At 35.6% G+C, this 14033-nt stretch overlaps 1 protein-coding gene and 1 long non-coding RNA gene across 2 annotated transcripts in view; both read left to right on the top strand.

The window, feature by feature from the left end:
• The window catches only part of LOC105195179 (nascent polypeptide-associated complex subunit alpha, muscle-specific form), a 54385-nt gene extending 52998 nt beyond the window's left edge, over positions 1-1387 (top strand). The window contains exon 9 of the transcript XR_003268255.2: positions 759-1387. The gene's annotated coding sequence lies outside the window, so the exon portion shown is untranslated. The remainder of the gene's footprint in view (positions 1-758) is intronic.
• A 3310-nt stretch (positions 1388-4697) lies between these two features.
• The window catches only part of LOC120357704, a 67079-nt gene continuing 57743 nt past the window's right edge, over positions 4698-14033 (top strand). Inside the window, exons 1-3 of the long non-coding RNA XR_005574710.1 lie at positions 4698-6578; positions 6671-6733; positions 6859-6916. This is a non-coding gene — a long non-coding RNA (uncharacterized LOC120357704). The remainder of the gene's footprint in view (positions 6579-6670; positions 6734-6858; positions 6917-14033) is intronic.

Raw genomic sequence — 14033 nt, 5'->3', positions numbered from 1 at the left:
AAAAATGTACAGGCGGACTTTGACGCGCGTCGTGGAAAAAGTTTATTTCGCACGATTCATGCGCAACGACAATTTGTTACGATGTGGGCGAAACTTTCGTGGCGAGATTGCAGTCACGCGCGTTTGATACTCTCGAAACAGTAAGTCTTAACTTAGCCTGAACTTTGACAACGTAAAGTTGAAATTTAGATCGACTATGAGGATAAATAACTTTTGGAACAAGAGATCGATGAGAATAAAATTTTTCGTCGGAGAGTGACAGAAAATTGTAAAACATATAATGTATGAACGTCGGAAAATGCGGAGGTGAATGCGCCACAAAAGTTTTCGTGAAGCGGCATTTGCAACCAAAATCGTTTCTGTCTTTGTTTGTTCGTTTCTACGTTTCCTAATCCGATTTAATTCACGCTAGTAATGTCGCGTTTTCCGGCAATACCGCGTTCTAAAAGGTAATGTTAATTACTTAATAGCATTGAAATATCCTGAATACCTCATTGTACCATTGTTACATTCTAACGTCATTAAGCATAACGCGCAGCTGAAAGTTCAACTTTAACTTTAATGAGAAAACGCAGTAGCATCAGCGTTAGAGATAACAAAAGAAAATGTTCCGACCACGAAATTTTCTAAAAGACTCTTATGCGACGGTTAACGTTCTCTTCACGAGTATATATTTTTCGACATGCAAAATAAAATAATTCCCCCTAAAATATTTCTTTTATTCAGATTGGGAACATTCTTTTATAATTTGATTATAGATGACTGAATGGCGCGTATGATTGGACGTGTCGTGGATTGCAGCCGTATGCCATCGATCGTCGACGAATCTGCATGACAGAGGTCCAAATGTCGCTGGGTCCGGCGACATATGATGTCCGACCAATTTGGAGTCGACAATAAGAGAAACTCCGCCACGCCGAAAACTATCTGGGATCGTTCGCAACTGTTACGTCAACATTGTGCCGGGTGATGAGTATGCAGAAACGTAGAAATGAAAACGTGCTTGGTCATTAATACGAATTTGTCGTACCGCCAACTTTCCAATGAGATCGATGACGATTTCATTTCCGTTCGAGCGTTCACCTTTGCATTCATCGAGATGCGTGACAGCAGCAGCGGCAGCTTCGAGAAGAATAACGAGAAATCATTATCTTTTTTTTCTCTCCGACTCGACGCGTGCTGCCACGCTTCTCGCGCCGTCAAACGTCTCTTTTTACTGTATCCTAACAGTAGCCCTACATAAAATGTCGTTGTGAGGAGCTATTGAATAATGACACATGTAACGATTAGGGGACCTCGTAACTTTTTTCCTAGCTTGTACTATTTGTACAAAACTTGTATCTTTCATATCAAAATTGTATCTGAATAAACAAGATCTAAAATCCGATATATTAGAAGTGATTAAAGCAAACACAAAGCATAATTATTTTATCGATTTGGACGTAATTTTGGAGCAAACGGATGAATGATAACTATTGCAATGCTGGCGTTGCATTATGCGCGACTATGTATTCAATCATGCAAACAAGCGTGCATGGTTCATCGCGTGCTAATGTTACACACATTAAAGCGTACAGAACTAGGATTGACCCCTTCTCTCTAGCCATCCGGCAACTAGCTGATGCTTATTACGCGGTATCTAGTACCGACGCACACGATATCGATATATAAGGCGTATTAACGCGCGCCGTTGCGTCGAAGACCGACCGGGACCATGATGAGAGCACACGTGCAGTTTGTATAAAGGGCGAGCGAGGGAAAAGGAGAATGAGAGAGAGAGAGAGAGAGAGAGAGAAAGTGTAAGCGGCTCGCACCCCACGTACTTCGATTCCAGTGGTGTCGGCGTGTTAAGTCGACTTCCAGCCGAAGCTTACGAGTCGACTCGCGTTACGAGTCTCCCAGTTACTTTGTACCAATCTCAATTGCAACATACGTGCATGCTGTTCCCCAAACTACCTTGAAACTGCCGTAACTGTTTCGCGCGATTCCAATATTACGAAATTCGAGCTGAGACTTCCCGCATACCACCGATTACACGCACCTACACCTACCTACTTTACATCCGAAATTGACAAAAATCGATTTAACTATGTATGTATATAAAGTTAACGTAATGCGCGAAATTGGAATGATAGAATTCCCTGGCAGATTTGTCTCGTTGTCCTTCAGAAAGAATGTTTAAATAAATTTGAACTGCATTTTACGCGTTTTATATATTATTTATTACATATGTTTGCTGCATTTTCTTTTTCTCTCGTCGCCGTTTAACCATTTTCTCAAGGGAGAACTGTTTGTCTATTCTTCGAGAGTATTTCCAAGATTAAGATAAAGTCTTTCTATTATACCGACAACTAAATTAACGTTCGCAACAAAACGTCTGCCACATTGTAAAACAAAAAATACGCAATCTCTCTTCGTTTGTCTCCAGAGATACGCAGTTCATTCACGAGCGGTCGAAGCTGGTACAATGGTAATTCGCGATTCTACGCCAGTGATGCGGCCTCAACGTGCCGCGAATAGCATGTCGTGTCTTTTTCAGAGGTGGCACGTTAGGGTCGCGGACATATATTGCTTACGCTACGAGAACGTGCTCGGGTGACGCGTATTTATTCTGTTTCGTCGTGGATGCCCTGACGTTCTACGGTTTCCACGTGGCGTCGGGGATGGTGTGCAGGTGCGCGCGGAAAATACAAGGCGGGAGTGCCCCGTGACGAAACAAACTTTGCGTGTACAATTTAATTAAGAATTAACCCCATGCAATTTCTCCGCTGATTGCATAGGTCGACTTTGCCCGTTTGCGCGTGTCAGGATGCATCTCGTTGCAGATTGCGCCGATAAATGCGAAAACGTTGCGAACGACACTTTAAAGACAAGTGCTATAAATACATTTCATTTTATTCGGTAAATAGTATAAATCTCTTTTGTCACAAAGTTTAGTTTTCGTAAGAAATTTTTCAATTAATTGCGTCTATGATGAATCGTTCATTTTCTTTTTGGCTAAAGTTAATATTTATTATTTTCTAAATTTAATCCTTAATATTTTCGTATTTTCAATAACCACAAAAATAAAATTGATATTAATTATCTAAGACAGTGCAATAATCAAATAAGTTTAAGCAATTTGCCAGTTTGTCTAGATTCGGAGTTGTTATTTGCAAATAAAATGGGAAAAAACTATTGTCTTATACTTTAAATAACATTTCCTTCTTCCTTTTACTATTATTAATGTTGTAAAATATTATGAAATAATAAATATAAAACTCTCGTAAGAATCAAAAAAGTTAAACATTTTTTTTCAACGGATCCTCAAAATATTAATTAATGTTTATTTTATTACATGTTCAAAAATTTTGTTTTTTGAAAAAAAATAATTTTTTAACAAAATTTAACTTTAATACAAAAATACTAAATATTAAATTTAGAAAACACTAAATATTAGCTTTATCCAAAAACTTAGTTTAGTTTTCATAAAAAAACTCTTCAATAAATTATGTCTACAATAAATCGTTTATTTTCTCTTTGGCTGAAGATAATATTTACTATTTTCTAAATTTAATCCTTAGTATTTTCAATAATCACAAAATTAAATTGATATTAATTATTTAAGACAATGCAATGATCAGACAAATTTAAGAATTGTTTATCTAAATTTGGAATTATTTGTTATTTGCAAATAAAATTATTGTTTTATACTTTAAATTATATTTTTTTTCCTTTTATTATTATTAATGTTGTAAAATATTATGAGATGACAAATATAAAACTCTCGTAAGAATTAAAAAAGCTAAAAATTTTTTTTCAACGGATCCTCAAAATATTAATTAAAGGTTATTTTATTACATATTCAAAAATAGCTTTTTGTAAAAAAATAGTTTTGTTTTAATTTAACTTTAATACAAAAATATTAAGTATTAAATTTAGAAAATATTAAATATTAATTTTATCCAAAAACTTTGTTTAGTTTTTATAAGAAACTCTTCAATTAATTACGTCTACAATGAATCTTTTATATTCGCTTTGGCTGAAGTTAATGTTTAGCATTTTTCTATATTTAATATTTAGTATTTTCGTATTTTCAATAATCACAAAAATAAAATTGATCTTAATTATCCAAGTGCGACAATCAAAATTAAAAGTATTAAAAAAGTTAAATTTTTTCAGAATACAAAAGAATTTCTCAGTTTCAAACCATTTACTATATAAAAATAATAATAATTTTTTCAAACATGTAATAAAATAAAGTTGTAAACTTTAATATTTTGAAGATATATCGAAAAAAAATGCAAACTTGTTTGATTCTTATGAGAGTTTTATATTTGTTATCTCATAATATTTTACAACATTAATAATGATAAAAGAAAAAAATAAATATTATTTAAAGTATAAAGCAATAATTTTTTCACATTTTATTTGCAAATAATAAATAATTCTGAATTTAGTTGACAAACTGGCAAATTGATTATTGCTTAAACTTGTTCACAACGTTTTGATCTAACGTTTCGTTGTGAACAAGTTTAACTAACAAACAATTTGCTAGTTGGTCGGCTAAAATTGAAATTATTTATTATTTTTATCACTAGCGACTATAAATAATACTATAATTTATTTGCAAACTTTTACGAGTGCTCTCATAATAAAAACATCCTTATATATATATATATATTTTTTTTTTTAATAAATTTAATAATTTAGGTTTTAGGATTAATGTTTTAAAGATTCTATTTAAAAAAGTAAAAACTGAATTTGTTTGAGTCTATCTGGAAATTTTATATTTACTACTTATTTATTTGCAGCATGTCGAGAAATTATATAGCGAGTAGTACGACGAGTTGCGAGGCAGACTTTGCAGGCGTGACTCAATGGGTATTGACGGCATATACGTATACCACATTTTATCAATTATTATACTTATGGTAAAAATGCGCGCGATTCATAAGTTCGATCGGTAGGTTATGACGATGTACATGCTGCCATTATCTATTGAGCCATTTATCAATATAGATTGTTGTTATCAACTGGGCAGTACCTATTCGTACTACCCAATCTGCAGTACGGGCGAGTTTTTTAATTCATTGTTTGATCAATCGCATTATGCACAGATGCAACTTTACTGTAAAAGCTGCATTTGCGCATAATGCGATTGATCAATCGATGAATTAAAAAACTCGTCCTACATTTCTCGTTTGATCTTCGCCGAGACAAAATTATTCATGATACGCTATTGAGAATAATTTCGCACCGGATTTGTTAACAAAATAGATTCGTTTTTGTAGAAAACCCTTCACCTGAATACTTGATTAACGATTAAACTCACCAGCTGATATCCCTGCTCGCTGCCACTGAAGCTCCGACTCGCTCTCTCTCTCTCTCTCTCTCTCTCTCTCAATCCTGCTCCACTTGTGGTGATACTCGTTACACGTCGCATCGATCAGCGCCTGCTCGATCACTAGCGTACAGCAGCATCACTCTGTCACTCACTCGTTGCACGTTTCGGAACACTCTTTCGCTACAAGCCTGGATAATTGTCGAAACAACGCGACGTGCGACGAAACCGTGGCGAGACGGAGCAGGGGAGACGTCGCAATTACGGACTCGCGATACGGGGGTCACCTGTGTGAAAACAAGAAACCGGGGGCCACTTGAGTGGAAACAAAAACTGCGGGGGGTGGGATCGAGGCTCGGCACAGCGAACCCAATTGCGTGATTCAAATATACATTAAGATTATCTTCAACCGTCCCGAGCGACACGACGTATTGAAAATAATCGCTGGCTCACTCGCCCGTGTATTTCGATGTGACGATCACGTTAAATGACGGCGTCATTGTTATTTCGTACGCGCGACTAACTACGCATTTCGACACTCGTAGTCGCGTGACGTCATATCACTAGCGTTCACGGCCAATTAGCGTCGTCTTCCTGATTACGTCATGTCCTTCGTCTTCCTTCGTCCCCGTCAGTGTCATTTGCAATGGTCTTCTATATTCTGGAGTACGAGTCGTCGCGAGTCCCGAGATCGAACGGTAAATTGATCTTTCGAAACGATCGAGGTTGCCAGTGAGACGCCGGGCGAACCCTCGCGATGTAGACATTCGGGAACGCCACATCGTACGTCGCGAAGTTGGCGCTAGCCGGCCGGATTTGCTAAAGCGTCATTCGGAAACGTCGTTCGACACAGTGGGTGGCCATTGCATTTTGCGTTGTCATCTCTTGCGTATTTCGAGTGCAATAAGTGTCGGGAAACGTCGAGTGTTACGGACGAGCTACATCGCGTCGATTACTACTTGTCGCGATTGTGCTTCACGAATGTGGTACTACGCGTCCGCGGTGTCCGCGAAGTGTTCGTCGCGGGAGGGAAGGGGAGGGGGGCTGCGAGACGGGCGGCTGCGAGACGGGGGGCTGCGATTGCCAGATAAACAACCGATAGACAACGGACGATTGTAGCTCGGTGGTTGCTCGTCGCGAGTGCGATAATCGGCGGAATCCCGGGTTCAATGAGACTGCAGCCGGATGTCGAACTGCCGAATTCATAGACATTTCCCAGATCTCGAATCTGTCTGTATCTTGCAGATTATCTGATGTGAGTTTTATTGTAATATTATTGTAGTTTATTTTAGATCTATATGTTAGATATCAGGATAGAATTTTATTATTATAATTTGTGTTGATTAGGACGATGAAGTGCCTGGGAGTGGTGGTGCAGTCAAGGAAGAAGCACAATAATCTGCAGCAGTGGTGAGTGAATGAATATGTATAATTAATTATACAAATATGATCTAAATTAGTTTTATTGTAAAGTTTATTTTTTATCTATATGTTAGATATCAGAACAAAATCTTATTGTAATTTGTGTTAATTAGGACGATGGAGTATCTGAGAGCTGTGGTGCAGGAAAAAGCTCGTCAAGCTACATGAGTGGTGAGTGAGTGAATGTATATAGTTATTTTTATAAGTTTTTTATATTACGATATAAATATCACAAACGATTTGTTGTGTAAGATGTTATTTCCAAATTATATAGCAGTTGTAAATTGTGTCGACTATAATATGCAATAGCTCACTCAAAAATCTGTACTCTTATTTTTATATCATATTAAATCACAACAATTTGAAACTTAAATAGTGAAGTAGTCATATTGTTATAATTTAATATGATATAAAAATAAGAGTACAGAATGTTTCAAGTGATATTGCATATCCCAGTCGACACAATTTGCAGCTGCTATATAATTTAGAAATTATAAAATATAAAAATAAAATTAATCAATGTTCTTGTTAACAAAAATGCATAATTATTCTTAAATTATACAAATCTTAGTGAGCTTAAGTTGGAATAAAATTGCTAATTGGTCTTACCAGATTGTAATAATAGATTGAGGTCGAAAATACCTCAATAATAAATTTTTTATCACTGTTATAAAGTTTTAATGTTTAAATTCTCTATATTGAAGTATCAGATACTTGTTACATAAATATACAGCATTTATATAAAAGAAAGCAATAGATGCAAGTAAATATGACATAAATATTTGTTACATAAAGTATTATTTTTAAATTATATGGCAGTTACAAATTGTGTCCACTGGGATAATTATTTAACTGAATATGTATATTTTTTTGTACATATATGTTTATATGGATAAGGACATACATATATAATTACTTATATATATAATATATATGTCTTTATATAAATATGTATATACAAAAAAGTATATATATTCAATTAAATATATTTGATCCTAGTGGACACAATTTGTAACTGTTATATAATTTAAAAATAATAATTTGTGTAACAAATATTTATGTCATATTTACTTGCATTTATTGCTTTCTTTTATACAAATATGTAAATGGATATGTGAAGTTGGCACGACGTTTTGTTTATATGAAAAAAATAAAAAAAGTTTATAGAGCTTTAGTGACATTTTTTATAATTTTGAAGTTTCTTATAAAAATAACGAAAAAGTTCTGCAATTTTTATCAAAAAGAAAAAAATCATAAATAAAAAAATGTGCTAATTTTGCGAATTTAGCACGATCTCATTTTTTAAAGTACAAGAAAACAAATATTAGTATACTATTTGACAAGAGTTCTAGTTAGTACTATCGAAGTTCTGCCGATGAGTGCAATTTTAAAAATAATTTATCTGATTAATATTTTTTTGTAAATATTAAACATATTATGACACTTGGGTAAAAAGATCATACTGCTTATTTATCGCAGTTTCAGCTACAATGCGCGCTAATTCTGGCAGAATTCTATGCTACACAATCATTTTTAAAAATACTTCTGGTGATTGCATTTTTAAAAATACTTTTTAAATATATGTACCACCACATTTAGACACTGTAATAAATAGGCAGCACGGCACTTTTTGTCAAAGTGTATCACTGGGAAAATAGGTATACACTAGACTACAAGACTTTTGACTTCAAGACTTCTGGGTTCAAGATTTCTGTCTTCAAGACTTCCGGCTTCAGAATTTCCGGCTTCAAGATTTCCGGCTTTAAAACTTTCGGTTTTAGGACTTTTGGCTTTAGGACTTTCGGCTTTAGAACTTCCAGTTGTAGGACTTCTGGCTTCAAGATTGTATCAGACTGCACAGACTGTCATGGACTTCGTCGAACTATCATGGATTTTATTGGATTTCACCGTACTTTACGCACTTCATAGACCACCTCGAAAATAAGTGTACACCAAATTACAAGACTTCAAGACTTTACTGGATTTCGCCGGACTACACGGACTGTCATAGACTTCATTGGACTACGTTGGACTTTATTGGATTTTACCGGATTTCACGCACTTTATGGATCATTAGGAAAATAGGTATACACTGGACTTCAAGACTTCCGGCTTTAGGACTTCTGACTTCAAGACTTCCGGCTTTAGGATTTTAGGCTTCAGGACTTCTGATTTTAAGACTTCCAGCTTTAGGACTTCCGGTTTTAGGACTTTCGGCTTTAGGACTTTCGACTTCAGAACTTTTGCTTTCAGGACTTCTGGTTTCAGGATTTTTGGCTTCAAGATTTTACCAGACTACACAGACTGTCATGAACTTTGTCGGACTATTATGAACTTTATCAGACTTTATTGGATTTCACCGTATTTTACGCACTTCATAGACCACCGAAAAAATAAGTGTACACCGAACTACAAGACTTTACTAAACTTCATCGGACTACACGGAATGTCATAGACTTCATCGGACTACGTTGGACTTTATTGGATTTCACCGGATTTTACGCACTTTATGGATCATTAGGAAAATAGGTATACACTGGACTTCAAGACTTTTGGCTTTGGGACTTCTAACTTCAAGACTTCTGACTTCAAGACTTCCGGCTTTAAGATTTTAGGCTTCAAGACTTCCGATTTTAAAACTTCCGCTTTTAAGACTTCTGGCTTTAGGACTTCCGGTTTTAGGACTTTTGGCTTTAGGACTTCCGGCTTCAGAACTTTTGGTTTCAGAACTTCCGGTTTCAGGAATTTTGGCTTCAAGATTTTACCAGACTACACAGACTGTCATGGACTTTGTCGGACTATTATGGATTTTACCGGACTTTGGATTTTACCTTATTTTGCGCATTTCATAGACCACCGGGAAAATGAGTGTACACCGAACTACAAGACTTCAAGACTTTACTAAACTTCACCGGACACTACACGGACGATCGTAGACTTTATCGGACTACGTTGGATTTTATTTTATTTTACCGGACTTTACACACTTTATGGATCACTAGGAAAATAGGTATACACTGGACTTCAAGGCTTTCGGTTTCAGGACTTTTGACTTTAAGACTTCTGACTTTAAGATTTCTAGCTTCAAGACTTCCGGCTTCAAGATTTTCGGTTTTAGGACTTTTGGTTTTAAGACTTCCGGTTTTAGGACTTCCGGCTTTAGGACTCCCGGCTTTAGGACTCCCGGCTTTAGGACTTCCGGCTTTAGGACTTCCGGTTTTAGGATTTTCGGTTTCAGGACATCCGGTTTCAGGATTTCTGGCTTTAAGATTTTACCAGACTACACAGACTGTCATGGACTTCATCGAACTAACATGGATTTTATCGGACTTTATTGGATTTCACCGTACTTTACGCACTTCATAGACCACCGGGAAAATGAGTGTACACCGAACTACAAGATTTCAAGACTTTACTGGACTTTATCAAACTACACGGACTGTCATAGACTTCATCGGACTACGTTGGACTTTATTGGATTTCACCGGATTTTACGCACTTTATGGATCATTAGGAAAATAGGTATACACTGGACTTCAAGACTTTCGACTTTGGGACTTCTGACTTCAAGACTTCTGACTTCAAGACTTCCGGCTTCAGGATTTTAGGCTTCAAGACTTCCCATTTTAAAACTTCCGGTTTTAGGACACTTGGTTTCAGGACACTTGGTTTCAGGACTTCCGGTTTCAGAACTTCCAGTTTCAGGACTTTTGGTTTCAGGATTTCTGGCTTCAAGATTTTACCAGACTACACAGACTGTCATGGACTTCGTTGGACTATTATGGACTTTATCGGACTTTAATGGATTTTACCGTACTTTACGCACTTCATAGACTACCGGGAAAATGAGTACACCGAACTACAAGACTTCAAGACTTTACTGGACTTCATTAGACTACACGGACTGCCATAGATTTTATTGGACTTTATGCATTTTATGGACCACTGGGAAAATAGGTATACACCAGACTACAAGACTTCAAGATTTCTGACTTCAAAACTTTACCGGACTTTACCAGATTACACGGACTGGCATGGATTTCATCGGACTACGTTGGATTTCTTCGGACTACGTCGGATTTCTTCGGACTACGTCGGATTTTATCGGACTTTGTTGGACTGTCATGGACTTCATCAATCTTCGTCGGATTTCATGGACTACGCTGGATTTCATTGGACTTATAAGAAATAATATTTCATACAGTGTATTTGCAAGGTAATCGATTTTGACTAGTTAGTTTTGAATCTTACAAACAATTGCAAGATTCGAAATATACTTATAAGTACTTTTTAACATAAAATCAAATCTTTTACTAGTACTCGAACTTTAAATATTAATTTGTTAAAATAAAACGTATTGTACTGTGTGGTTACCCATGCTGAACTTTCCAGCATTTGTACTTTTCAGCATTTTTTTTCAGCATTTTTACTTTTCAGCATTTTTACTTTTCAGCGTTTTTACTTTCCAGCATTTTGTTTTTAAAATACATATCAACATTTAATTCGATGGGATAACCATTCAAAAAATAGGTGTAGACCGGAATTCTGACTTCAAGACTTTATTGCACTCCATGGACTATCATGGATTTTGTCGGACTTTATTGGATTTTACTGGACTTTACGGACTTTATGGACCACGCTGGATTTTATCGGATTTCACCGAGCTTTATCAGACTTTGCGGACTATCACTGGAGTTTACTATTATAGATCATACGGACTATTACAGACTTTATCAGACTTCAACAGGCTTCATGGACTACGCTGGTCTTTATCGAATTTCACCGGACTTTATCAGATTTTATTGGATTTTATCGGATTTTATGGACCATGCTGGACTTTATCGAACTTTGTGGCCCGGAGTGTCATCTGACTCCACTAGATTATACCGACTGTCATAAACTTCATCGAATTTTATCAGATTTTATCGAATTTTACCGGATTTTATCGGACTTCGTGGACTTCATAGATTTCATGGATTGTCATTGGACTACGCCGGATTTCACTGGACTTCAACGAAATGTGCTGTTTAATATTTTATCATTGAATTATAATGTTAAATGTTTTTATATTAGGCAGCATGATACTTTTTGTTCAAGTGTCATTCTGCTTAATTTGAGATAATATGCTGGTTCATATTAAAAAATTATTTTAAAATATGCAATTGTTAGAACTATTTTTAAAAGTAATTGTGTAGCATAGATCTTTGCTCTCAGAACTGGCAGGAATTGTTGCTGGAACTGCGATAAGTAGGAAACGACACATTTTTTCCAAGTGGTATGTTTAATATTTTAATGTGAAAAGATATTAATTGTGTGCATTTTGTTTTGAAATTGGAATCAGCGATAATACTTTGATAGTATTAACTAGAATTTTTGTCAAATATACTAATATTTATTGCTTTTTTTTTACTTTAGAACAAATGTGCTAGATTCACAAAATTAGGACATTTTTATTTTTGGTTTTTTTGGGGAATAAAAACTGCAGAACTCTGTTATTTTTATAAGAAACTTTGGAATTATAAAATATGTCACTGGAACTCTATGTATTTTTTTCCATATTAACAGAATGTGCCATCTTCATAGATTTTATGTAAATGCCGTATATTATTTATGTAACAAGTATCTGATACTTCAATATAGAGAATTTAAACATTAGAACTTTATAACAGTGATAAAAAATTTACTATTGAGGTATTTTTGGCCTCAATCTATTATAATCTGGTTAGTAAGACCAATTAGTAATTTTATTCTAACTTAAGATTACTAAGGTTTGTATAATTTATATAATAAGAAATAATTATGCGTTTTTGTTAACAAGTGCATTGATTAATTTGATTTTTAAATATTTTATACATAATGCAATTGATATATTTGTTTTCAATTATTAAACAATTTTTTTTAAACTTAATTTTGCAAATATATCTTTAAGGTAAATCGACATATTGAAAGATACTCTCGAATTTTTTATTTTTAAATAAGGTTATATATTTCGTATTATGTACAGCATATATATTATATATATATTTTCTAACATGTACCGCGGTAAAACGACAGTAAGATAAGATGACGAAAATCTATATTATTTACTCAATTCGTTACATATTTATGAATATCGATTTTATATTAGAGCCGTGTCCTCGATATTCTCTTTGCGACTTCGACTCTTTCGAGGTCCGTGATCGCGGAAGGATATGGTGTCAGATGTTGCCGCATGAAAGATCGATTTCCTCATTTAATTTGTCGTTAGTCGCACATGGAACAATTTATAACGGTGCAAACGGGTTCTACGGGACGCTAATTAAAACGAATAGATAGTCGAGATAGTCGCTGAATAGTTGAATCTCCGACGATGTTGAGTTTACCTACTACCGAGAAATATTTTCTTGCGATGTAAGTAGATAAAACAATATCTATATGTATTCAGTGTCTTTCCATTTCTCTATGAAAATAGATTGAAACAGATTGAAAATACAATTTATTAGATTCGTTCTTGCGAGACGTTGCACATCCTTTATTGCAATTTTACGAACAGAAAGCATTTCGCGACGTTTAATCCTTCAATTTCCGATCTGTCACGTCCCTATGAAGAAAAATACAGATTGCTTTTACGCAAAGGGAAAAACGCGTTTTATATCTAGAAAGAAGGGCAATATTGCGTCATTTACCTATTTTTCAATCGCCATCGATTTTCCCTGAATAAAGGGTGAAGATTCATAATGAGCTCTCGTTTGAAAAATATTTGCGCTTTTCGTTTTGCCGGTATGTTGTATACCATTCAACATCTCGCCCACATGTATCGCACCGGTGAGACAGAAAATGCTTTTGGCAAAGTGCAGCAGCGATTTTATCAGGAGTGCATCGTTTCCTTTCCCTCGCGTGAGGAATTTCACGGGAGGTGTCCCTGCAGGGGTTTCGCGAATCGATTTATTCAGCGGTAGAAAGGACGCAGAATTTTTTTTTTGTCGCGCGGTAAGAATTTCTTTCGAGCACCACGAGCGTCGGGTGGACGTGAATCGAAAATGTATCGGAGGACCGTCGTTATCGGGGTAGAGAAGCTTCATCAATTTCCGCCCTTTGTGACGGAGTGACTCGCCCCACGTGAAACCACGATCGGTTGGACTGTCGTTAAAACTGACCCCTCTTCTCTCTTACCCCCATCCCCGTCTTCCTTTACCGTTGGAAATTGCATCACGTGCGGAAGCGTAAAGCCAATCTAAAAGACGCGACGTTGACGTTGACGCCGACGCGCTATGTCGCGTCGCGACGCCCTTTTACGAGTTAGTAGTTC

Source organism: Solenopsis invicta, chromosome 5 (genome assembly GCF_016802725.1).
Source record: "Solenopsis invicta isolate M01_SB chromosome 5, UNIL_Sinv_3.0, whole genome shotgun sequence".
Taxonomy (NCBI): Eukaryota; Metazoa; Arthropoda; class Insecta; order Hymenoptera; family Formicidae; genus Solenopsis; species Solenopsis invicta.
The sequence above is the reverse complement of the archived record's forward strand: the minus strand, read 5'-3'. Positions and strand labels throughout refer to the sequence as shown.